This window comes from Lissotriton helveticus, chromosome 1_1 (genome assembly GCF_964261635.1).
Source record: "Lissotriton helveticus chromosome 1_1, aLisHel1.1, whole genome shotgun sequence".
Taxonomy (NCBI): Eukaryota; Metazoa; Chordata; class Amphibia; order Caudata; family Salamandridae; genus Lissotriton; species Lissotriton helveticus.
The window spans coordinates 926,054,863-926,080,191 of NC_136057.1; the positions used below are offsets into that span (position 1 = coordinate 926,054,863).

Here is a 25,329-nt window from a genome sequence, read left to right on the forward strand (position 1 = left end):
CAATACAGATAAGAGTTATCTGGAATATACACTTTCTCTTGTAGTTACTGATTGCGAAGCACTCTCCATCTGCAGAACAGAGGAGCCTAAATCCAACCAAATTATCTTTAAGTGTGCTGGACTGCTCCAAAGAGACTTCTCCAAGAACGTGGCTTGAGTCCAGGTTCAGCTTTGACCTGAGAACAAACACTTGGGGAGGCCTGGGACTAACAAGCATGGAAGAATCCAGGACAGACAGGGGGTGAAATGAAAGCAATACTTGTTTGCTCACCATCAACAGACACAAATAATCGCTGTTTCTGCCACTGAATCAACAACTACTGGCTTGATGTAGCGATCAGTGGCCCTTTGCATCAATTCTGTGCCACCCAAAACAGCAGCTGCTTCTACAATCCAGTGCAGCCTTCAACATATTTTTTAAGGATAATAAACTGTGAGTATTTTCTTGAGTTTTTAACTGCAGCAGATACAGATGCAGGACCTGGGTGAGGGTTTTGAATGAGACAACTTCCAATGATCAACTTGTGCATAATGCAATTTAATGTCGTTGACAGTGTATATAGGATCTCATGTCATTGGCATGGAGAGATACTACATATCGTTGAATGCCCGGAGTAGTAGCTTCTCAGTCAGTGACCTCATTGTTGCACTGGAGTATTTTTGAACATAATTTGTTGTATATCTCTGGTAAAGGGCCTACATGCTTACCTTTAAATTGTCTTACTTTACCTGAAGCAGTAAAACACACAAGATGATGGACGGAATGTTGCGCAATGGCAAAACATTCACCCCCAGTCACCGATCTGGGTTTAATCCATCGTTACTTTGCTCACCAAGCCACCCCAGTTCAGACATATGCAAATCAGTTTTGACCTTGAGCCTCATGGGAACAGTCCAGCCCGAACTGCCAGGCCATGTCTTCCCTGGACCGAAATCAAGCATCCTAGGACCGGTTTCTGGCTATCAGCCGTCTTCAGCCAGGATAGCTTGACTCCAGTGGCTTAGTGAGCATGAGACCCACGTCTGGGCATACACTTCCTATACCTGAAGCAGTGTCTGATTCCTGTCCTCTTATTTGCTGTGTGCACAATCTTTCCCTTCTGCTGCATCGCGGATCTGCGCCAAGTTCCGCCAAATTATGCAGCGCTGTACTCCGACATTTTTAAAATACAGGGATGCACCATATTCAGAAGAATACAGCGCACCCATGTGTTTCCCCTAGCGCTGCTGCAAAAAAGCTGCCTAGCACCAGTGCAAGCACCCTGCTGCCATGTTGCAAGGGTGCCTGCCCTGCAGGGGTGATTGTTTATGTGCGGGAAGGGACACCTTCCTGCACATAATCAATAATGGTGGTGTGCTCTTTCCATGTGTGATGCAGAATGCAGCGCACATGTAAAGAGCAAAGGAGAGAAATTATTAATTTCTCTGTGAATCTCCTTTCTAAGGCCTGGTAATCCATAGAGTTCACTTTTGGCGCTGCCTTAGCCTTGTAAATCTGGGGCAGCGTCAAAAAGCAATGGGTGTTACTGTGGAACGCCCACAGTAACACCCATTGCATGCCCCTCTACCGCAGAGGAGTGCGGCGGAAAAGGGCCTCCTTACAAGATGGCGTTAAACTTATTTAAGTGGCTTAGCGCCACTTTGTAAGTATTGAAAATGGCGCTATATCACCGGAGCGTCAACAAAAGTGACACTCCGTGGTAATAGGGGCTTGTAAATATACCCCCTAGTGTCTTGCCAGCAGAACCAAAGTTCTAGAGAAATCAAAAGCACTATGCACCCTTAGCATATGCTTGCTCAGTAGCGGGCGTAGTGATGAATGAGGGCAGGTGATTATATATTTGTGTTTTTAGTATAATTGTAGGGTAATGATGCTTAAATGGTGGGTTAGTGAACTAGGAAGCAGTGGGCAGAACATCCCGAAATAGAGATACCACAGGAACATTGGAAATACTGTTGTTGACAAACCAAGGAAGGACCATGGATGGTCAGCATAAATTGCTCCATTATAAGTATTGGTATCAATTGCACCATGCACCAGTCAGCTTGGTAAAGAATAGCAGGAGGAAAAATGATAAGAAACTGGTGGCAATGATCTGGAATGGTGTGATGACACCCACTGCTGGAGAAAAGACCTAGTCCAATGTAATGTGCACTCTCAGACTTATAACAAGCTCCTCTCTGCTTCATCGTGCCCGAAGGATCAGTACCAGATTAAACCCTGCGTAGGCCCCTTGGCAGTTGAAATTTCAAGCCCTCCCCCCGCAAATTATCTCCTAATACGTTTTTAAGTTTACCAACCAACAATTTTAATTAACACATACATAGGTTGCACTGGATTTTTTTACAAACTGACGGCTGTCGGAAGATGAGCTTTTAGGAGACAAACTGTTATGTGAATCTGATGCCTCTGGTTTATGTACTTTAAGTAGTTACTGGGTGCATTACATTTATACAGTCTTTTCTCTATAGAGTTTTTAATGTAATTTTTTTTTTTGAGTTGATTCATGTTTTCCTATATTTTGGAAACAATTTAAGAAAGCTTGATTGTAATTTTCTTTCAAGATCAAATCAATATTATTTTAATCAGTTGTTGAGGGCCCCTAAAAGGAGTGGAGCCCATAGGTTGTGCCTACATTGCCTATTTGGTAATCCTAAACTGCGAAGGGTATTTAGGGGCCTTCAAGGAAATACGTGTTAATGAAGGATGAGGTGAGGAAGACCCAGTTGGTGAAGAAGGCAGTTCTCAATGGTACATGAGATATGTAAATTGTTCACTTAAATGTGTTACTACATACTACATTGCTGATCCCAGAGCAAATGAGCCAGCTGTCCTATTGAGGGAAGAGATATGACAGGACCATGCTATGTGTTTGATTAAGTAATGTTGGGTAATGTATATAAGGTATTTTATGGCTACATGTGACTATTCAAAAATGTAAAAAAAATTGTTTATTGCCAAAAAGAAATGGGCTAATGAGAATATAAATAGAAAATAGTGTGATTTTCATGAAAGGATAGTGTTTTTTTAAATTTTGTGTTTAATGGTAAAATGTTCGCATTAGGTTGATATTGTAAAAAAGTGTAAAATATATAATGAGTGTTTTGAAAACAGACACAATGGAAGAAACAAAACTAGAGCTACCCACCTGCAAAGAAAGCAGGAGTCGTTATAAACTGCTGACACATGACATAGATTTTATTGAGTCTCTGTTGATGCCTCTTACTTGAGAATGTTTGCCTTATTAGACCATATTTCCAGCTGCTCCAGTCCTACTATTATGTTGAAGTCATGAAAGACCTTATGTCTTGTGCAAAAAGGTTGAACCTCTAGTTTAATTCTCTTTCACATAAATTATTGTAACGATTAAGAGGTAAACAATATTCATTCAGGATAAATCTAACTTGTTAAATGTTATTAATATTAATGTATGGCTCTGGAAGGCATTTTACAGCCTACAGAGTTTTATTAGGCTGTAATATGTTTCAAATAGGGATACAAATGATATATACATATTATACAATTGTAAAAGTCTTCAAAGGAGCATGGGTTGAAAAAAGACTTTAACAATAGAAAAGTGTAAGAAATGAGGATACAGGTTGAAGGGGTGAAACCCTTCTCAAGCAGAAACCACAATTTGTTTCAGAGTGAAATTACAAGCAACCCCTAAATTAACATGTGCTCAACCCTTGGGTAGCTTGTCACAAAGCAGTCAGGCTTTACTAAGAGACAATGTGTAAAGTATTTGTGCAACACTTCAAATAGTAACAGTGAAGACACACCACAAAAGGTGCCCACAATAGAGTAAACAAATAGAGGAATGCTTAATAAATCAAACAAGACCAAAACAACAAAAATCCAATCAGTGGGCCCAGAGATATCGAATTTTGAGGCATTTGATAAAAATAGCACCAACATGTGCAGAACACTAACTGTGTATCTGATTGTGTTTGACTGTCTAGGGGGAATACAAAAAGCCCTAATTGCCACCTACACCCAGTCATGTGACCATAGAGAGGCTGCTGGCACTAAATGGACAAGGCAGAAAAATTTCAACTTTATAAAATGTTCATTTTCAGAATTGCAATTTCAAAACCGACTTCACAATAAGTTGGGATTTTGAATTGTTCGGAGACACCAATCATGAACTGGTTATCTCATTCCATTTGGAAATTACACTCATAAAATAAAATAAGGCAAATCCAATGTTATCCTATGGGAGCGATAGGCCTTGCAGTGGTGAAAAACCAATTTAAGAGTTTTTCACTACCAGGACATGTAAAACTTAAAAGTACATGTCTTACTTTTTTTAATAAATTGCACCCTGCCATCTGGGCTGTCCAGGGCCTTCTTTAAGGGTGACATACATGTATTAAAAAGGAAAGTGTGGACCTGGTTTATTTTGCCAGGTCGAAATAACAGTTTAAACTGCTATCACAGGCTCTGCAATGGTAGGCCTGATACTTGTTTAAAGGATTAATCAAGTGGGAGGTACTATCAGTACTGCAGGTCCACTAGTGCAAAAAAAACAATTGATGGACAGAATGCAGAACAATGGCATACATGCACCCCAGTACAGAGATCTGGGCCTAAATCCATTCTTTTTTTTGCTCACCATGCCATTCCAGTTTGGACCCAGCCATATGCAAATCAGTCTTGACCCTGCGCCCAGTGGGAACAGTCCAGCCCGAACTGCCAGGCAAGGTCCTCCCTAGACTGGAAACAAGCATCCTAGGACCGGTTTCGGGCTTTCAGTCCTCATCAGCCAGGAGAGCTTGACTCCAGTGGCATGGAGAGCACAGGACCCACGTTTAGGCATACCCGTCCCACTCGGGGTGACAAATGCAAATAGAACAATAGATGGACAGAATGCAGAACAATGTCATACATTCAACCAGTACAGAGATCTGGGGCTAAATCCGTCCTTTTTTTGCTCACCATGCCATGCCATTCCAGTTTGGACCCAGCCATATGCAAATCCGTCTTGACCCTGCGCCCAATGGTACACTTGTAGCATTTAATTGACAGGATCTGGGCACATGTAGTGCCATGTTGCTAGGGACTTAGAAGTAAATTAAATATGCCAAGTGGTTATAAGCCAAAAGTTCACATGTATAGAGAGAACAGAAGCACTTTAGCACTGGTAAGCAGTTGCACAGTTTGCAGTGTACCAAGGCCAGTGCCAACGAGATTAGTAAAAATGGAGGAGGAATGCAAAAAAATTGGGGGGAGAACCACCCTAAGGCTGCCAGGACTAACAAAAGTCACAATGTTCAGAAACCAGGAGGTATTGATGTTTCAGTCCATATGATTAATAATTTTATGGATCATCATAAATAAAATAGATGGGCGTTACTGTATTGTCGATGTGTAGGGAGACTTCCTTCCCCTTTAGCTTGCAGAGTCCTGTAAACAGCTGAGGAAATTATTTTATCTTTGTGGTGTCATGCAACTCATGCACTTGCTTTGTGAGGAACACCAGCTACAGGTCCTGTGTGACACAACCAAATCGAGGAGCCGGTGTTTCCCTCTGTGACATTGAACTTTGCTCAGGTCGATCTGTCTTCGTTCCCCACATCTACCTCGATGATACCCTTAGGGGTATAGGTACTATATTTGCGGGCCTCTTTGGACATGATGCTACTCATGGCTATTTTAAGGAGTGCAACACATCCTGCGAACACGACTCTCATCAAAAGTATATTGAATCCAAGTATATTTTGCAGGTCTCTTTAGACATGATGCTACCCATGGCTATTTTAAGGACAACTGACACACCCTTGGCGGCAACTCAGCAAAAGCCGAATATATTGCCTTACAACTGTACCAGCTTGCCAGTTTCATTATTGTGTAACACTAGACAGTAGTAAAGGGATGTTGCTGTTCTGCCACGCACACGAAAACGTATAAAAAGGAGACCAGGAGGCCATGATCCGGAAGTAGTTATCTGCCCTCAAAATCCGAAATAAACCATTACTGGGAATCAATTTTAAAATTCACACTACCTGGATATTGAGCTTAAACAGTTTACATCACCACACTCTTAGACTAAGGAAACAAGAGTAGATGAATACTCGTCATAATGATTTCTCTAATATACATACTCCTTTAAAACATCTGGACTGCAGATTTGTTACATTATGTGTGTACCTGTTGCTGACAAAGGACGCAGCTCAAATAGTTGATCTACAGATAAAGATCTTGGTGAAAATCGATTTACACCAATGCCTGGGTCTAAAACTCTGCCTAATGCAATCACAATGTAGTAACTCTGGGTGGAGATTTAAGTCTACTAGCAGAGTTTGCGTCACCATTCGCTTTTACATGAGGGGGTGGGGAAAGGTACGGTTCAAAATATGACCCTAAAGTTAATAGTAGTAAGTCTTTGAGTATAAATCAGCAAATATATATTCTATTACTTTGCATGCGTTACATCACCTGCTTTTACAACGCAGTTGTTCAACGACTGTGTTGTTACAACATGAGCCATTACAGCAAGTTGTTTCAACCACTTGCTGTAGGGGGCGTGCTGGACATAGGAATAGTATAATTTACTATTCCTACTCCAGTTTGTGCAACAGCAGGGAAGGTGTTGGATTGTGCACCCCCTACAGCAAGTCGTTGAAACGACTTGCGATGTAATGGGTCGCGTTGTAACAAGGAGGTTGTTGTAACGACAACGTTGTAAAAGCATGTGATGTAACACATGCAATGTTATGGCTGTTTCCCAAATAGGCCAAATTTAGTACTGCATACAGAACAAAAATAGAAAATGATTAAATAAATAAACTGACCACATCAGTCCTGGCAAAAAAAAAATTAGCTACTTGGTTTAAAAACTCGGAAACTAACTTCTTGGAATATCATTGGTTTTACGTCACATATCCAGCAAATGAGAAGCTTTTTAATTAATTGTACCTGAAGGGAATTAGTATCTAGATAACTACCAAAAAATCGATACATTTCTTTCAATCAACCAATGACTCTAACATGCTTACTATTCTCACTCCAGTGAGTGTAACAGTAGGGAAAGTGTTGGCTAGCGGAGGGGTAAAAGCTTACTATTCCCACTCCAGTGAGTGCAACAGTAGGGAAAGTGTTGGATTTCAGAGGAGTAACAGTTAATATTCTCACTCCAGGCAGTTCAAAATTAAAAACAAACTAAATGTTAACAATAAAAATATTTTACAAACAAAATAAATTAAGAAAAATATAAATATGTTAAAAATAAAAAATACAAATATATTACATATTTAAACCATTTAAAAAATATTATAATGTTAAACGCATATAAGAAATACCTACAAATATATTAAATAAAATAAAAAACAATTTCCAATCAAATAAATATTTGTAATGAAAAATTATTTAGAAACAAAAACATTATTACATAAATGTACTTTTTTTTCCTACCCTATATGACCACATAATTCACAAAACACAACTACATTAAAAAAATTTACTTCCTCAACTAACATAATTAATTACCAATAAAAAGAATATTATTAATTAAAAAATGATTTAACTTCCCACACTTTGTCCCTATAATCCCCACAACCCACAGTTAAAATTAAACTGTACATTTACACAATTAAAACTTATTTTCAATTAAAAAACTAATAGTATTTAACAACTAATTATAAAGTAAGTAAAACTAATTTACTCCCCACACTACATCCCTATAACAATAAAACCCACACATAACAAATATAAACAAATACGGTAATTAGAAATAAATAAATTCATTAATATTACTTATCCACACATTTTTAATAATTAAGCAAAAATTACTTCCCCCCCTTTAGCCCTATAAATCTCATAACCCAAACCTAAAATAATTACACAAATTCCATATCTAATTTTCAATTAATGTATTAATATTAATTAACAACTAATTATTAATAAATTACTTCCCACCCTTTACCCCATACACCCCACAACCCACACCTAAAAGAAATTACACAATTACTATATTTAATTAGTTAATATAAATTAACAACTAATTATTAATCGATTATTCATAAATTACTAACCCACCCTTTACCCCTATAAACCCCAAAACCCGCCCCTAAAATGAATTACACAATTTCCATAATTAATTTTCTATCAATTAATTAATATTAATTGAGAACCTAATATTAACTAATGAAAAATAAATTACTTTCCAACCTGTACCCAATGAGCCCCACAACCCACACCTAAACAAAATCACACAATTAACATAATTAATTCTCAATTAATTAGTTTATATAAATTAACAACTAATTAATAATTTATCAAAAATAAATTACTTCAAACCCTTTACCCCTTAAAACCCCACAACCAGCACCTAAAAACAATTACACAATTACCATAATTAACTATCAATTAATTAATTATTATTAATTAACAAACAATTAATCATTAATAAATGCAAAATGTTATTAAAATAATATTTATAACTACTAAAAATGTAACACATACATTAAAAAACATAAACAATACATAACATACACTTAAAATATAAACTAAAATACATAACACTAATTAAAAAATCTATATTTTAAACATCTATATTTTTTAAAACAATATTATTGACTTCTAAATTTAAAAAAAGATATTTCTTACCTATAATTCGATATTCTTGACCACAATATTTTTGCTGTCGATATTTCGGAATCACAATATTTCAAACTCGATATTTGTGTAAGTCAACATTTCCAACTCAGTATTCTGTCTCAGCACACAATATGCCTTTATATCTTTGGAGGCATACAATAAACAGAATAACTTAATTATCAATTAACAAAAGTTGAGATTTAGGTAGAACTAAACATAATTTTTTGTGGCACATGGGATCAGTAAAACTGATATGATGTTGTTTCCAATTATTATAGAGGAATGTGGAATGCTAGCCAATATTACAACGTGCAACTATTCAATCTACCAGTGTATCTACCACAATAGGGCACATTTCTCACAATTGCATATTCTCACACTCCAACCACAATCCAGTGTGTTTGAGGCAATATCTCTAGTCTGATCTACTGGAATGTGGTCTTCTGAGACAAACAAAGTGTTTGAATAAAGAGTTGTGTAAGTGCTTCCTCAATGTATTTAATTTACCTAACAACTGCACGTGTGTGAATAAGGCTTGAGTTTTGTTTGATAAAGAAATCACAAAGGGCTGACATTATTTTAAATGCTTGCACAGAATACTGAGGAGCCCTCACAAGAGTATCAAATTAGAATTGAGTTGATAAGACAAAATGAACATATTTGGGCTAGTCATTTATTTATTTGCTTAGACAGAACGAAAATAACCCAGGAACGGATGGGATACTGTAATAGCTTTGAGAAAGTTTGAGACCAGCTGATGGTAGTATTACTGAGGGGCCTAGATTGCGATAGACAGACTCTTATATGATTACCAGCCCACAACCATATTCACTCTATGGGGTCAAGAAAAGTTATCAGGTTGTACTTTCCACTAATCAACTTAGCAAAACTCGGAATCTGCTAGAAAAGCTTGGACTGCATCTCATTTACATGCAGGCTTTGTAAAGAAAACACGAATACTATCTGCATGAGGTTTGTGTCTGACATACCTCAAATTTGGAACCAAAATGTTGGCTTTGTCCCTCATTTAGAAAGTTGACTGTTTGGAATACTACTGATGCTCCTCATATACAAATAACAGGATTAAACAGTCATCTGATCCTATGACTCTTAGAACCCAATTCATAGAAGAAACTGCATTCTGAAATGGCATTCACATAGAATAGAAGCGTATTTTGTCCTTTGTGTATATGTGTATCGACTCGCCCCTGTTGTGTGTGGCAAGGTTTTCCTGAGAATGCACACGTTATATACAGGGCAGGCCAGATTGTATGGCAACATAAAAGCAATAACTCTATAGTGTGCTAGGCTTCGGGCATAGACAACTAATTTTCTTAATGTTAACTTTAATAATGTGTGTGCACCATATTATGTTCAGTCATTATTTTCAGAGCTGTAATCTGACAGAAATTGCACTAACAAAACAGTGACCTGAAATGTTCCTGTGTCTAAAATCTGTAGGATTACACGTAATATCGGAGTTGCAGGGTAATCTGGCCACTCACAGTCAAGCCTGGAAAGAAAGAGAAATGGTAACATTTGCCTGCCTTATGTATGCTTCTGCATCAGAGACATTGCTAGTAATTTGGTGCAATGATACCAGAGGCTGCACAGGACATTCCCTAACCTTCTTCGTAGAGCATCTTTGGAAGGGAAGGTGTCAGGAGCATCATGGATTTGGGTGGAGCAGACACAATGACTGATTATTAATCAGACATGCCAAAGAAACGCTATCCAACTGCAGATCCGATAACTTTCCGAGGAATATACGAATACTTACATGGTTTGGCATATGAAAAGTTAGGGAATTCTAATAACCATTCAGCCAACACAATAACCATGAGGTTGATCATGAGGCTTGAGAAATATGTAGATATTAGGTTAAGGACTAAGCTATTCTAATAGAGAAAGGTGGGATGTAAAATGTTTGAGGTATTTCTTATATTCATCTTCTTTTGTGTTATGACTGCTGAGATATCCGTAACCTATCATTTTGACACATAAATATACAACTAATGCATAATAAATAACATTTTATTGTAGAATACCAAACACTGTGTGTGTCTGCTGTTTCTAGGGGCCTGGGTGAGAATACATATCTATGCACACTACTTTTGCTCTAGATGGAAGTTACTCAGATAAGGCTGAATTTCTCCGAAGACTATGTCTGCATTAGCATACCTCATTCTAGTGAGGCATAAGAAACACTTGCGCATTCTCATTTCCTCAGAAGAGGGTGTGATACATGTGATTCCTCTTGGTGCTTAGGAGATCTATCTGGATGTGCCTTCCGGAGATACTAATGCAAAATTACTATATTTACAATACATTCGCAGTTTATGCATACCTCTCTTTACATGACATACCCTGAATGGCAACCCATGTATAAGTATACTGCTTGCTATTCTGAATGAAAGAATAGAAAAAATGTAATACCTGACCACAATCACACATACTAGGTATCAATAAAAGTGTAAACCACATAAATATAAGACACTCCCAGCGTCCTGCTATCTTTCCCTTTAGTAGCAAAACAGTTGGGAGCCACAATACCACTTTTTGTTACAGAAAAAGCACACGGTTGTGGTGAACATTGTTGTCAGTCACTTTGGAGAACAACATGGTCTTCTTCTACACACCTTCATTGGAGCTGAGAAGCAGGTCATCTAGCTGTCTAGCAGGATGTCAGCGATAGGGTGAATCTATTGAGGATGAATATAGACACCGTGAGGAAGATATAGAAAAAAATGGTAAGATGGGAGGAGGCATTTGAAGGATATGTTTGTCAAGATACATGTGGCTGATACAGTCCCCTGTGGTATACCCAAACCATCCTGCATTTCAGCATCATGGACCAGTGCATCCTGGATACCATGCACCCCACTAGCTGGATGGCTTGCCATTTTCTGAGGTCTGTATCATCAGGCCAGATAAGACGCATTTAAGAGAACAGGTAGAAACATGTCAACACACCAAGTGTAACCATACTGCTGGATGTGACCTTTTCTGCAGGGTCATCCCCAAACTTTTTTGTCTTTCATCCTCCTGTTTTTCCTGGCTTACTTTTTGTTGGACTTTAAGACTGCACACTTTACCACTGCTAACCAGTGCTAAAGGGCTTGTGCTCTCTCCTTTAAGTATGGTACCATTGGCTTACGCCCAATTGGCACATTTAGTTTTCTTATAAGTCCCTAGTAAAGTGCTACCACATGTACCCAGAGCCTGTAAATTAAATGATACTCGCAGGCCTGCTGCTCTCATTGTGCCACCCACATTAGCAGCCTTTAAAACATGTCTCAGACCTGCCACTGGAGCTTGTGTGTACAATTTTAAACTGCCAATTCGACCTACCAAAATAAACAATTTGCCATGCCTAAACCTTCCTTTTAAATACATATAAGGCACCCCTTTGGTGGGCTCTAAACAGCCCATAGGGTGGGGTGCAGTATTTTTCTAAAATTGGACATATATTTTTAACATTTACATGTTCTGGTAGTGACATCATTTTATTTATTTATTTATTTTTTAAATCTTTTTATTAAGAGTTTTTGCTTTTACATACAGGACACGGCACATTACTTCAAACAAGAGAAATAACAAAGAGGAAAAAAAAGAAAAGAAAAAAGAAGGAAAAAGGGAAAAAACCCAAGAAAAAAAAGTAAGTATAACAATCCAGGCTCTGAAGACATAAATCATATCAAAGGGTTAGCAGACAATCTACATATATCATTACTAACAAAACACTTTCCATTATATTACATATATTCTCTTATGTACGATTAAATCATAATCAGTTGTCTAATATTTATCTCCCTCCCAATGTTTCAGAGGTGGCGTCTAGGTACCTTATAGACCACCATGGGTCACGAGATTTTACTCATATCCAGTTTTCAATCCGTTCGTTCGGTTCCCCCCTCTTTCCATCGTGTAATGGGGTCCCATATTAGCTTACCCAGTTTCCTTCCCCTTTTCCCCTTTCTTGCATAAATCTCTCTCTCCATATTATACATTGTTATTAATTTGGCCAACCAGTGATGGAAAGTGGGAGGAATAGGGTCTATCCATGCAGACGCTATACATAATCTCATAACTGATACTGCTACAAATAAAAATTCCCCCCCCCCGCTTTGTAATTGCTCATCCTCCTCATTCACTCCTAATAAGATTATTGCGGGGGTTAACACAATTTCAGTTCCTAAAATGTTATTTATAAAACCTTCAATATCTTTTTTGAGTGAATATAGATTAGGGCATGTTGCAAATACATGCATCAGATCAGCTTCCGAACTTCCACACCTATAACACTTAATACCCACAGTGCCTCCCCATTGAGCTATTTTTGCAGGGGTGTAATATAGATGATATAGCGTTTTATAGTGTTGCGCCTGTAGTGGTGCCGAGCATAACAACGAGTATCCCGTTTCTAAAGAAATACCGAAGCTTTCCCCGCTGATATTGAGATTATTTTTCCATTTGTCTGTCCATTTTTCAAGATCATCCTGTTTTGACTTAATCAGTTCAGAATAAAACCTCTTGATAGTACAATCTTCCCCTGACTGAATCACTTCCATAACCGGGTCATGCCTAAACTCTAATGGTCCCCCCCTTTTACTCAATAAGAAACTCCTTATTTGTAAATATTTAAAAAAAATGCCTAGTATCTAACTTAAATCTTGCCTGTAGTTCTGAGAATTGACAAACCCCTTGTTCCCCCATTACATCCCCTATTCTTCTAATTCCCTTACTTTCCCATTCTATAAATGTAAGACCCGAAAAAATCTTTTGTGGAAAATTTGGATTATCTATAAATCTAGTGTATAAATTGTACTTCCCCAAGCCCGTTCTTTTAATGAAACTTTTCCAAACTGTGCATGCTGCTATAAGCGTCTTAAACCTTGTCCTTTTATAGTAACTAGCCTCTGTATACTTCAACAGCACTTTATCCACTTCTGTTCCCAAGGCTAGGCCATAGATTGCCAGCGTCCCAAACTCACTCCAGCCTTCTAACTCTGCCCCCCCCAGTAAGCCTACCATATTTTGAAGAGCTGCTGCCCAGTAATAAAGCTTTAGATCTAGTACTCCCCATCCTCCCCTCTCTCTTGGGAGTGTCATGAACCTGAGGGCCCTCCTAGTTTTCCCCTTTGCCCAGATAAATCTATTAATTATGTGCTCTAGTTTTTTAAATAATTTGACGTCGAATAACAAAGGTATTGCTCTAAATAAATATAAAAATTTTGGGAGAACCAGCATTTTTATTATATTCGTCCTCCCCACAATTGACAAGTGCAAGTTGTCCCACCTATCCAGGTCTTTCTGTACTTTCTTGATTAGAGGAAAGATATTCTTCTCTACCAGGGAATCCAGATCTGTCGAAATTGTTACCCCTAAATATATTCCTGCCTGCGTCACTCGGTTATCTGTACAAATAGTATAAGAGTTTTTAATTATCTGCGTTTTAGACGTGTTTAATTTATAACCCGATATCTTTCCAAATTTCAACGCCTCAATTTCTACATGCTCTATAGATTCAGTAGGGGTTGGAGTGATTACGGCCACATCGTCCGCATAGGCTAGAATTTTACAGTGCCCAATGAGTGTTATTAGGGGTGTAATCAACTCACACGCCTCTATTCTGCGAATATGTGGGTCCATGTATATAGCAAATAGAAGCGGTGAGCAGGGGCACCCCTGTCTTGTACCTCTTTTTATTCGAAAATGTCCCGCATTCCCAGCATTCACACGGAGAGTCGCTACTGGATTTAAATATAATGCCTGAATCGCTTTGAGGAATCCCTGTTTAACACCTGTTCTTTCTAATGCATGCCAGAGATAGTCCCAGGAGACCCGATCAAATGCCTTTTCTGCATCAAGTAACATTACTGCCATCGGGTCTCCTGTGACTGCTGTGACATCAAACAAGGTTATTACTTTGCGTGTGTGGTGGGTAGTCCCCCTTCCCGGTATAAAACCATGTTGGGCGCTGCTGACCATTTTGTCAATCACTCTGGCAAGTCTTAATGCTAATGCTTTGGAAAATACTTTAGCGTCTGAGTTCATTAAGGTGAGGGGCCTATAAGAACCTGGTTCCTCCGGAGTCTTTCCTTTTTTCAGTATTACTACCATCTCTGCGCCCCCCCATGATTTGGGGATGAGCTCACCCAACTGTGCCTGCTGCATTATCTTTATTATTTCTTCCTCAAGAATAACCCAAAACACCTTATAAAACTCAATAGGTATTTGGTCAGGGCCCGCTGCTTTCCCTGAGGGGAGTTTCCATACCGCCTCCTTAATTTCTTCTGCCTGCAGAATCCCCTCTAGACCCTCTGCGTCCTCCTCCTCCAATATGTCTACCGGGAACTCCTGGAGGTACTCCTGAATGTCCTCTTTAACTCTCCGAGTGTCTCCGCCCGCTGATTCATCGTCATATAACTTCTCATAAAAAGTCCTAAATACTTCCCTTATTTCATCCGAGTCTGTGTGCCCCCTACCTGATGTATCCCTAATCTCTCTCACTGTTCCTGACGCTTCTTGCTGCCTTGTCCGGGTAGCCAGAGTTCTCCCTACTGACTCACTGAATTCGTAACACTTCTCCCTTTTAGTTGTATATATTTTAGCTGCCTTGCTGGCAATATCACTCTCTGCTTCGCCTTTTGCTTTCAAAAGTTCTATCAAGGCATTATCCAGTCGTGTCCCAATCAAAACGCATTTTTCTAGATCCTCCTCAGCCTTGAGCACCTTTTCCAGTAACTCTAGATTCCTCAGCTGTTCCTGCTTCCGCTTATAAGAATTAAAACTCATCGTTTCCCCCCGGACCGCTGCCTTAAAGGCGTCCCAAACCACCCCTATTCCAGCGCTGCCCCTGTTAACGCAAAAAAAAATCACTAATCCATTTATTCATGTGTTCTATATAGTTATCCTCTTTTAGCAGCCCTCTTTCAAAGGTCCAGTTTGTATATTGTCTAACATTTATTTTTGTTACTATTGTGAGCACTAAAGGATTATGGTCGCTAAGGATCCGTGGTAGCCTGTCAATCTTTGAATTTGATATATTAGTGCTTGAGACAAAGAAATAATCCAATCTTGCACAGGTTCGATGTGGGGCTGAGTAGTATGTAAAGCCTTTGTTATCCAATCTCTTTTTCCCCCATACATCTGAAAGAGCATTATTTAGAACTAAACTCTGTAATGCTTGGTTTACTCTCCTCTTCCGGCCTTGGTATTTTCCAAAGGAGCCCAGTCCTAATCCATCTGCCCCGTTTATATTAAGATCCCCTGCCAGAATAATTTTAGGTGCCCAGGTAGCTAATTCCACATCTAAAAATTGAAAAATCTCCGGATCATCCTCCGTTGAGCCGTAGACAGTTACAAGCGTTGTCCACTCCCCATCTATCAAACATTCAATCATGGCCCATCTTCCCCATTGATCCTGTGCTTTCTTCCTAGTCAAGGTATTTTTATTCCTGGCTAAGATTGCTACCCCTCTTTTTTTTACCCCTTGACTAGAGTTTACTAATAGGTGAAATCCTAGCTGACTAAGGAAATACGCTTGTGTATCCATAACATGTGTTTCTTGGATCAAAACAAAGTCCACATTCATTTGCTTTAAGGCTACTGATATTTTTGATCTCTTTTGAGCATCGTTTAGCCCACATACATTCCATGTTACACACCTAATACCCATAACTAAATTTATGAAACACCCCCTCCACCAACTGATCTCATATACACCCTAACCACATTTGGCTTCCAGTATCTTATAAAGTCTCTTACATCAACATTTATCATCTTTCTTCCTTCAACCCTTTGTCTCCTTACCCATTCTTCCTTTTCTCCTACTACTCCCTCTAAGAGGCATCTCCCTCTTACGTGTCGTGCCGTGTCCTGCACCCCCCCTAGTTTCCCCCCGCCCTCCCTTTCCCCCCCTCCCTTACTGGCAAATAGGTCAATCCTGACCTATATGTGACAGCCGAACCCCCCCTAGGGGGCTTCCCTCAGCCACCCTCCCATGATCCTTCTTCTTAAACCCTTAAGTTCAAGGTGTACTGACCTCATCCTTTCTTTTTATTTCTGTGTCATGTGTGCTGTTTGTCTTATGGCTACGACCCGATCGTTTTGCGTCTTCCCTTCCCTTTGTGCCCTCTCTTCCCGAAGGAAGGTCAGATATTCCTGTGCTACTATTTCAGAGAAAGATACTCTGAACTGGCCATTACGTCCTACTTTAAGGCGAGAGGGAAACATCAAATACACTTCACACCCTACATTCTGAAATGGTATTATAAGTTGCCTCATGCGCCATCTTCTCTCCACTGTTGTATGGCAGAAATCCGGACGTGCAAAAAAAGTTATGTCCTTGAAAGTTCGTTTCTTCATTGGTTTTGCCTTCATGATTACTTCCTCTCTTAATAAGTAGTTTCCCACATATACAAGAATAGCTCTTGCTCTGGAGCCCACATTGCTATTTTTCTGTATAAGAGGAAACCGATGTGCTCGCTGCACCTCCTTGTCCCAGTCCCAATTATCCATCTCTGGAAAAGCACCTTTCAGCAACTCCACCACAAAGGCTCTTACATCTCCTCCCTCTTTCCCTTCCTCCACTCCAAGCAATCTTATATTGTTGCGTCTTTGCCTGTTTTTGAAATCTTCGAGTTTCCAGAGTATATCAGACTCTGTTTTCTCCTGCCCCTGCCTAAATTCTTGCAGCTTTACCACTTCATCTTCCATCTTGCCAGTCCTCTGTTCAACCTCCGTCAATCTGCCAGTGACTTCAGCATACATTTCATGGACTTTGTGGAGAGATCCCTGAATTTTCTTATTAGCGCGCTTAGCTCTTTGGCTCTCTAGTCGAGCTTCCCCCTGTATTTGCTTCAAGGTAGAGAGTAGGAGATCGAATCTGTCTGTATACGTGTCTGGAGGACCTTGGGATTGGTCCTGAATCTGTTCCTGTTCCTGCGCCGCCTGGTGGCCACCACTAGTTATTTCATCCTGGTGTACCTGCGAAGTGACTGCCTTATCCCAATCCAATCTCTTAGCTACCCCTCTTTGTAGCGTACTCCCTGCCCTACTGATTCTCATGCAAGGTCTCCCTCTTGGCTTATAATTTTTAGTTTTCGGGTTTCTTTTTAAGGCAGTATTATGTTCCGTCTCTAATTCTGAAGAGTCGATATCTGATTCTTCATAGCCACTCGATAAGGGATGATCTGACTCTGTAGGTGAGGTGGTGCTTAAGTCCGTTTCATCATCTTCCTCCTCCTTATCATCATCATTGCCTGTAAAAAAACATTCATCGCTAGGTGAACCTGTGACAGATGGTTGTCTAAAGATGTTTGTGTTTTTCTCGCAGTTCGACCTCCTAGAGTCCCGTAATAAAACATTATTAAACCTAGCCGGTCTGACAGGCTTCTTAGTGATTTCCTTTGGAATAGCGCCACTGCTTGCGTGTACTGATGTGCAATTGACTCCCTTTTGCTTCTTAAGTATGTCTATTTGCTGATCATTCTGCTCGGATACCGAGGGTATCGAGGGTAGAGGCATATCGTCTATTTCACGGATGTATGACGTTACAACGCATACTTTTAAAACGCATACCGTTACAACGAAACTTTTACAATGCAAATACTATTACAACGCATGTATTTACAACGCATGTTTTTACAACGCAGGTACCTTTACAACGCATACCATTACAACGTAAGTATTGGTAAGTATATATTAATTTTTTAATTGTAAATTAATTGAAATTAATATAATTTAATGTAATGTAATTTAATTTAATTTAATTTCATTTAATTAATTTAATTTAAATTTAATTTTACTTTATTTTTACCCTGTACCCCTGTACCCCAAAAACCCAAAACTGACCCTGAACCCTAAAAATACCCCTTTACCCAAAAACTCAAAACTGACCCTGAACCCTAAAAATACCCCTTTACCCAAAAACCCAAAACTGACCCTGAACCCTAAAAATACCCCTGTACCCCAAAAACCCAAAACTGACCCTGAACCCTAAAAATACCCCTTTACCCAAAAACCCAAAACTGACCCTGAACCCTAAAAATACCCCTTTACCCAAAAACCCAAAACTGACCCTGAACCCTAAAAATACCCATTTACCCAAAAACCCAAAACTGACCCTGAGCCCTAAAAATACCCCTTTACCCAAAAACCTAAAACTGACCCTGAACCCTAAAAATACCCCTTTACCCAAAAACCTAAAACTGACCCTGAACCCTAAAAATACCCCTTTACCCAAAAACCCAAAACTGACCCTGAACCCTAAAAATACCCCTTTACCCAAAAACTTAAAACTGACCCTGAACCCTAAAAATACCCCTTTACCCAAAAACCCCAAACTGACCCTGAACCCTAAAAATACCCCTTTACCCAAAAACCTAAAACTGACCCTGAACCCGAAAAATACCCCTTTACCCAAAAACCCAAAACTGACCCTGAACCCTAAAAATACCCCTTTACCCAAAAACCTAAAACTGACCCTGAACCCTAAAAATACCCCTTTACCCAAAAACCCAAAACTGACCCTGAACCCTAAAAATACCCCTTTAACTGCTTCAGCGCGGCGCAGATTCCTGCGCTGTGCTGAACATTCCATTGGGCTTATGGAACCATGACGGAACGGTTCCGTCATGAGCACAGCTCAACCGACGCTCATGACGGAACCGTTCCGTCATGAGCATGGAAGGGGTTAAAAAAAAAAAACATATAACATTTTAAATATAATTATATACTTACCAATACTTACGTTGTAATGGTATGCGTTGTAAAGGTACCTGCGTTGTAAAAACATGCGTTGTAAATACATGCGCTGTAATAGTATTTGCGTTGTAAAAGTTTCGTTGTAATGGTAGTGCGTTGTAAAAGTTGCGTTCTAAAGGTTGTATACCCTATTTCACCAGATAAGACCTCCTGCATGGGGGCTACATTCACCTTCACCCTCCCTTCTGCAGGGATCGCCTGATTATTTAAATGATCGATGTATTCTACCGTTGCTACCGGCCCTTCCCCTTGTAGCTCACCTTGCTGCTCGATACCGGGCTTAATCGTCATTGTATCCAGGTTGCTCGTTTTTCTATGCGGCATCTGATCCTCGATCAGATTCTTGGCCTGAATCTCGGTCTGAAGTGATTCTTCAACCAAATGCTCCACTCCACTGCGCGTCTGTGCACTCGACTGTACATCAGCCTCCAACGCCGGCTGTAATTCCTGTGGCTCATGTGACACGTCGACCACGTCATTCTCGTCATCTTCTCCAGTCCCTCCTACAAAAGGAGCTCCAGTCATGTGCTCTGTAACTTGCATTGCTCCGTCTCCAGGTCCAACGGCTCCCATAGAGGTCTCCCCCTCCATTAATGCCGGACGCTCTGTAGCCTCTATTGCCGCCGCTCCTACCTCCATGGTGGTCTCATTGTGCACAGATGTCGAGTGCTCTATCGTCCTCATCGATGCCGAGCCTTCTGTGAGTTCTGTTACCGCTGCCCCTGCTGCGGCAATCTCAGCAGCGATTTCAGCGGTAGTCTCTGCCTCCATTGCTGTCACCGGTGCAGTTGTCAGCGCTTGCCCCACTCGAGGCGGAAAAGACTCAAAGATCGTTGGCTGCCGCAGAATCACCTCTCTTTGGGGGTCAGTGCCGGGATCCACGGAGAGTCCCCTTCCAGGTAATTCCTTTCTCCTTCGCTCCACCTCCCGATCTTGTCTCCTTCTTTCAGTCGCTAAAAAGCGCTCTTCCTCTCGTTTCTTGACAGCCTCCTTCCGAGCCTGTGCTCTTTGTCGAGCCTTAGCTCTTAGGTTCGCCGCAGGGATATCGGAATCGCTTAACAGTCCAGATTCTTCCTCTCTCCCCGAGGTCTCCTTTACTGCCCTCTGCACTTTTGGGGCCATGACCCGCTTGACAGCTTCCCAACTCTCAAGGAGGTGAGTAATCGTCTCTTTAAATATTAGTACTGCTGACTGCCAGACGTCGCTCTGCTTTCTCCTGGACTGGGCACCTGCTCGCGCAGCCAACCACTCAGCAGTAGTCGCCGGGTTGTAGAAATCCTCCAGCATCTCTTCTATGCCTGGTTAATTACCGCATACTCTCTTGATTCTCTTCGCATAGGGCTTCAAAGGTTTAGATGTGGACAAGATCAGTACACCAGTACACCAGCATAGGGAGAGTGGCTAATGGGCTGCTACCTCCTATGGACTGTCGGCGGCCATCTTGCCCCCAGCCTGACTGACATTTACATGTTCTGGTAGTGACATCATTTTAAGTTAATTTTTCCCTGCTGCAAGGCCTACCGCTCCAATAGTATAACATTAGTTTAAGTTATTACATTTAATAAGAAATAACTTTAATTTGGAAGCAGGCAGGAATATTGAATTTGGTGTCTAAAGAATTATGACTTAAAACCTTCTTTAATGGTAAAGTCGGAATTTGTCACAATTGTGAAAATCCCACTTTTAGAAAGTTGACATTTTCTTGCCCCAACCATTTGGTGCCTGCAGCCTGTCCCCTGGGTCACATAACTAAGTGGAGCTGGTAGTTGGTCTTTGTGCATTGCTACCAGACAGTGAGATAAAGGAGGATAGGTGTTGGCAGGATGGGCCATCTCTGACTGAATAAGGGAGAGGATCTGTTTCCTACCACACTTGCAAGTCATGAAGGCTTTGCCTGAGCACACACACACTAGTCCTTTGCGACCCCAAACAAACTAAGGCCAGGGCAGGGAGGCAGGAAATTCCAAGCACCTCTAGATGTGGAAACCTCCAGAACCTCCTCCTACTTCAGAGTGGAACCAGGTATAAATAATGGACCCTCTGACCCAACTCTGTAGTACAGAAGGACTGCAGTGCTGCTTTGCTGCTAGAAGGACTGCTACTTTGCTACTGTGCTACTCCGCTGCCCTGCTGCCTGCTGTTTTTCTTGCTGAAACAGAATACTGGACCTGCACCCTTCACCCCAGGCTGAAGTGACTCCAAGGGTCAGCTGCCTGACTGTTCTAAGCTACAGGGACATCACAAGCTCCAGTGGCCCACTGAAACTGGCCAGCTGACCTGCTGGCAGGGACTGCAACTGGACCTGCAACTGGATCTGCAACTGCACTGGCCTGAGCCCTGCTGGCCTTTGCTGGTGTGTGTTCCTGACCCTAAGAGGTGCTCCTCAGGTCCTGGACCCTTGGTGTGGCATCATTTGAGCTTCTCTTCAGATAAAATGGGAAATCCTAAAGTTGTGGGCTCTGCACTTCGAACTACAGCATCAACAGCTTTCAGTGACCACCAACGCAAAGCTCCAGCAACAACCATCCGTGACACCCAACAGGATCTTTACGGTACACCAACGACTGTCCGCAGCACCTGACCTGCTCTTTGTTCTACATTGACAACCATCTGTGGCACTCTCCCTGCTCCTCCGCCACGAACTGAACTCTTCGTGCTGGACTTTTGAAGATAACTTTTTCAGCTGGATTAACATGGTAGCTATATATAGCCTGCTCTCCCATTCACAGTCAGCATGAACTTCTGACAATTAGCCGGTTTCACATGAACAGATACTCATGAGTGGTGCTTTGTGCTTTTAGGCACTCTACATACCGGAAATCTTTAAAATTACATATCTCCCGTTCACTGATTGTATTTTTGTATTTTTTGGTGTCAAATAATTATTACATTTTACCCTATTTTTCTAAATTGATGGGAGATTCTTCTTGTGTGGAGTTCTCACTTTTTTACTATTTGAAGAGCTGCATAAATATACAAATATATATTAATGTCAATACTATATATGTAAGTATTCTCTTTGAATGTCTCCATAGTAGATTTGTTTGTTTGGCTGTTCAATCATTGATGCTGGAAACACAGTCAAGACAGTGCAATCATATCCTCCAAACACAATAGTTTATTAAGTCAAAAATTATTTATTAAGATAACGCATGTTTGCATCTCTTGCACAAAAATGAATAGTTTTATTCCACTGTTCACTTAAATATTTACATAAATAAATATAGAATTAATCAACACAAATAAATAAAATGCACATGAAGCATCACAAATTTAATTTAACAACAAAAACTCAAGTTTAACCCGTTGGGACGGGCTGTGCTAATGACGGAGTGGTTCCATCACGGCCCGACCGCCACGCCTGCGCGGCAGCAATTTCGCGCCTGCGCTGAGCGTTCCATTGAGGTGGCGGGCCGTAACGGAACCACTCCGTCACAAGCACAGCGCGCCCGAGGCTCATGACGGAGTGGTTCTGTCACGAGCATAGCGGCGCCGCGCAGTCCCTCCTCCCCCCCTAGCGCTGCTGCGGAATTACCGTCGCAGCCAAGGGGTTAAAGCACATATTGAATAAATGGCAAGTTTTATTTTTCCTTTTGTGTTCCTTCCATTATAATGCTGACAAGAAGTCTCAGTTTATACTGCAAATTTAGCATGTCCAACATACTTATACATGTTGGTATGTTGTTAATGGTTACTAATTAGCACTTGCATAATGCACAAGGTTGGTTGATGCATCCCTGATCCCTGTATACCAAGCCCATATTCTTAAATTTTCATAACTGCAATAACCATTTGAGCAAAACAATTGTACGATGAACCAACTAAGCAGTTTTCACAAACACAGTCTTTACAAATATCATATGCATTGAAAGTATTTTCCTTCAGTTAAGTTAAGCAGTACCTTTAAAAAGTTTCTGTGAAGAGAAACCCTCTGACCCAGATTTATGAACATTTTGCACCAGTGCAAAGTCACCAAAAGTGTTGCAAAGTGTTGATTGGGGATTTACTTTCCAGCTCAAAACTTGTTTCCTAAAAGTAACGCAAAGTAGTGCTCAGTGCTACTTTGCAACAAGGGGGCATCCTATGGGGGTGTTCATGGGTTTTCACATGCTTTGACACAAAGTCCTATCTTCTAACATTTGTTAACAGGGATTTGCACCAAAACAATACTCAAGAAAGGCGTGAAGAAGTAGATACTTTTTCTTTTCTCCAAACTTCTCAACCTTTGCAAATGTGCTGCACTGTGCAGCACACATACAAAGTGGAAATTTAAAGTAAGGCATAGTATTTTGCACTAGAAGGGGACACTTCCGTCACAAAACCGACACTAGACTCACACAGACACCTTTACACTTTGGTGAAAAGGTGTGTGCATGGTGTAAGGCAAACAAATTGTGCCACAGTGCTTGGGAGGAGAGCAGAAATTCAACATCCTAATAGATATGGTGCATTTGTGCCCTCTCCCGCTGACGCAATACGGCGTAGCACCTTAGATTCTTGCACTGTGCTGTCTGAGATATTAGTGCGTCTGACCCATTATGTGCAGTCAATCCATGCAGATAATATGTTTAGATATTAAGATAAATACATAATGAATATTTGTTTATACACAACTCAATCGTGAAAATTGTTTCAATGTCCTAAATTAAAATGGCCAAATCTTACTTATTATATTGTTTGGTACGGTTAGATGATCAATATAATACACACAGACACAACTGTAAAAAATAATTTAGCAAAAATGATTTCTCTTCCAATGGCATATGTGGAACCTTTGGAGATTTAAAATCTATAAATAGCATACTAAAAATATGTTCATGTGCTTACGTAATTTGGCAGTATAAAAACGTTGTCATAGAAATACCGTTAAATCTTATAAATAACGTGCACAAAAGTAGCATAAATATACTAGATAGCATTGTAAAAACATGTCTGTAGAAAAAAAGTACAACAATTATTTCCTTTTGTAAAAAGGCTGCCTAAGCAAATAGCATACTAAAAATATGTTCATGTGCTTACGTAATTTGGCAGTATAAAAACGTCATAGAAATATCGTTAAATCTTATAAATAACGTGCACAAAAGTAGCATAAATATACTAGATAGCATTGTAAAAACATGTCTGTAGAAAAAAAGTACAACAATTATTTCCTTTTGTAAAAAGGCTGCCTAAGCAAATAGCAAAGGCTGAGAAATGAATAAGTGTTTTATAAAAAGTCATTAGCTGTAAATCTTTAAACTTTTTTTGTTAGTGACTTTGTCTGTTTTCTATGATAGGCCGATATAGTCGACAAATTAATCAATTCCGAAAACCCAGTTTCCTTGGAAATCGTCGTCCTTGATTCAGTTTCTTGTTTTTATGTTGAGGATGGCCATCGGATTCCTGGTGCAGGCATCCTTCAGGCACTGAAGCAACATTCTCAGCTCTCCAATGGCTTTGTTGTGAGCACTCTCGCCCAGCTGCCAATAAAGAGAAATGTAGGAGGTCAGTGGCTTGGAGAAGTATATTATTCACGCCCCACAGTCAGAGGCGTGCATGCAAAGCAGTAAACGTCACTGTAACATTCATATATCAAGGTGTTCAGTGAGGAAACAAAGACTGCAAAAACACATTTTGGAAAAACGTGGACTTCAAAATGAAGAATGACAACATCTAGACCTTGCTAAAATATAACTCTACAACAACTTTACTGGAATTTGATTCTTCAATCCAGCCAAACTCACTTCCAACATTTGTCTGCTCTTTTAATAGCATTTAAGATCCTAATATAGTTCTAACATAAGATATACAAGTTATAACATAACATATCCCAATACAGCGCTAACATAACTTTGGTGACCTCCTTGATAACGTGATAAGTTGCAGGTTGAATCTGTAGTGGGGCAATTAAATGTAAGGATCGGACAACCTGTGTTTTCACATGATGCACATCTAAGGAAGTGGGGGAGCAATTTCAATAG

General features: G+C 40.1%; 1 long non-coding RNA gene across 1 annotated transcript in view; it reads left to right on the plus strand.

The window, feature by feature from the left end:
• LOC144771478 (uncharacterized) overlaps window positions 1–12,257 on the plus strand; it is a 317,699-nt gene extending 305,442 nt beyond the window's left edge. Inside the window, exon 3 of the long non-coding RNA XR_013599305.1 lies at window positions 12,164–12,257. This is a non-coding gene — a long non-coding RNA (uncharacterized LOC144771478). The remainder of the gene's footprint in view (window positions 1–12,163) is intronic.
• Window positions 12,258–25,329: the final 13,072 nt, after the last annotated feature.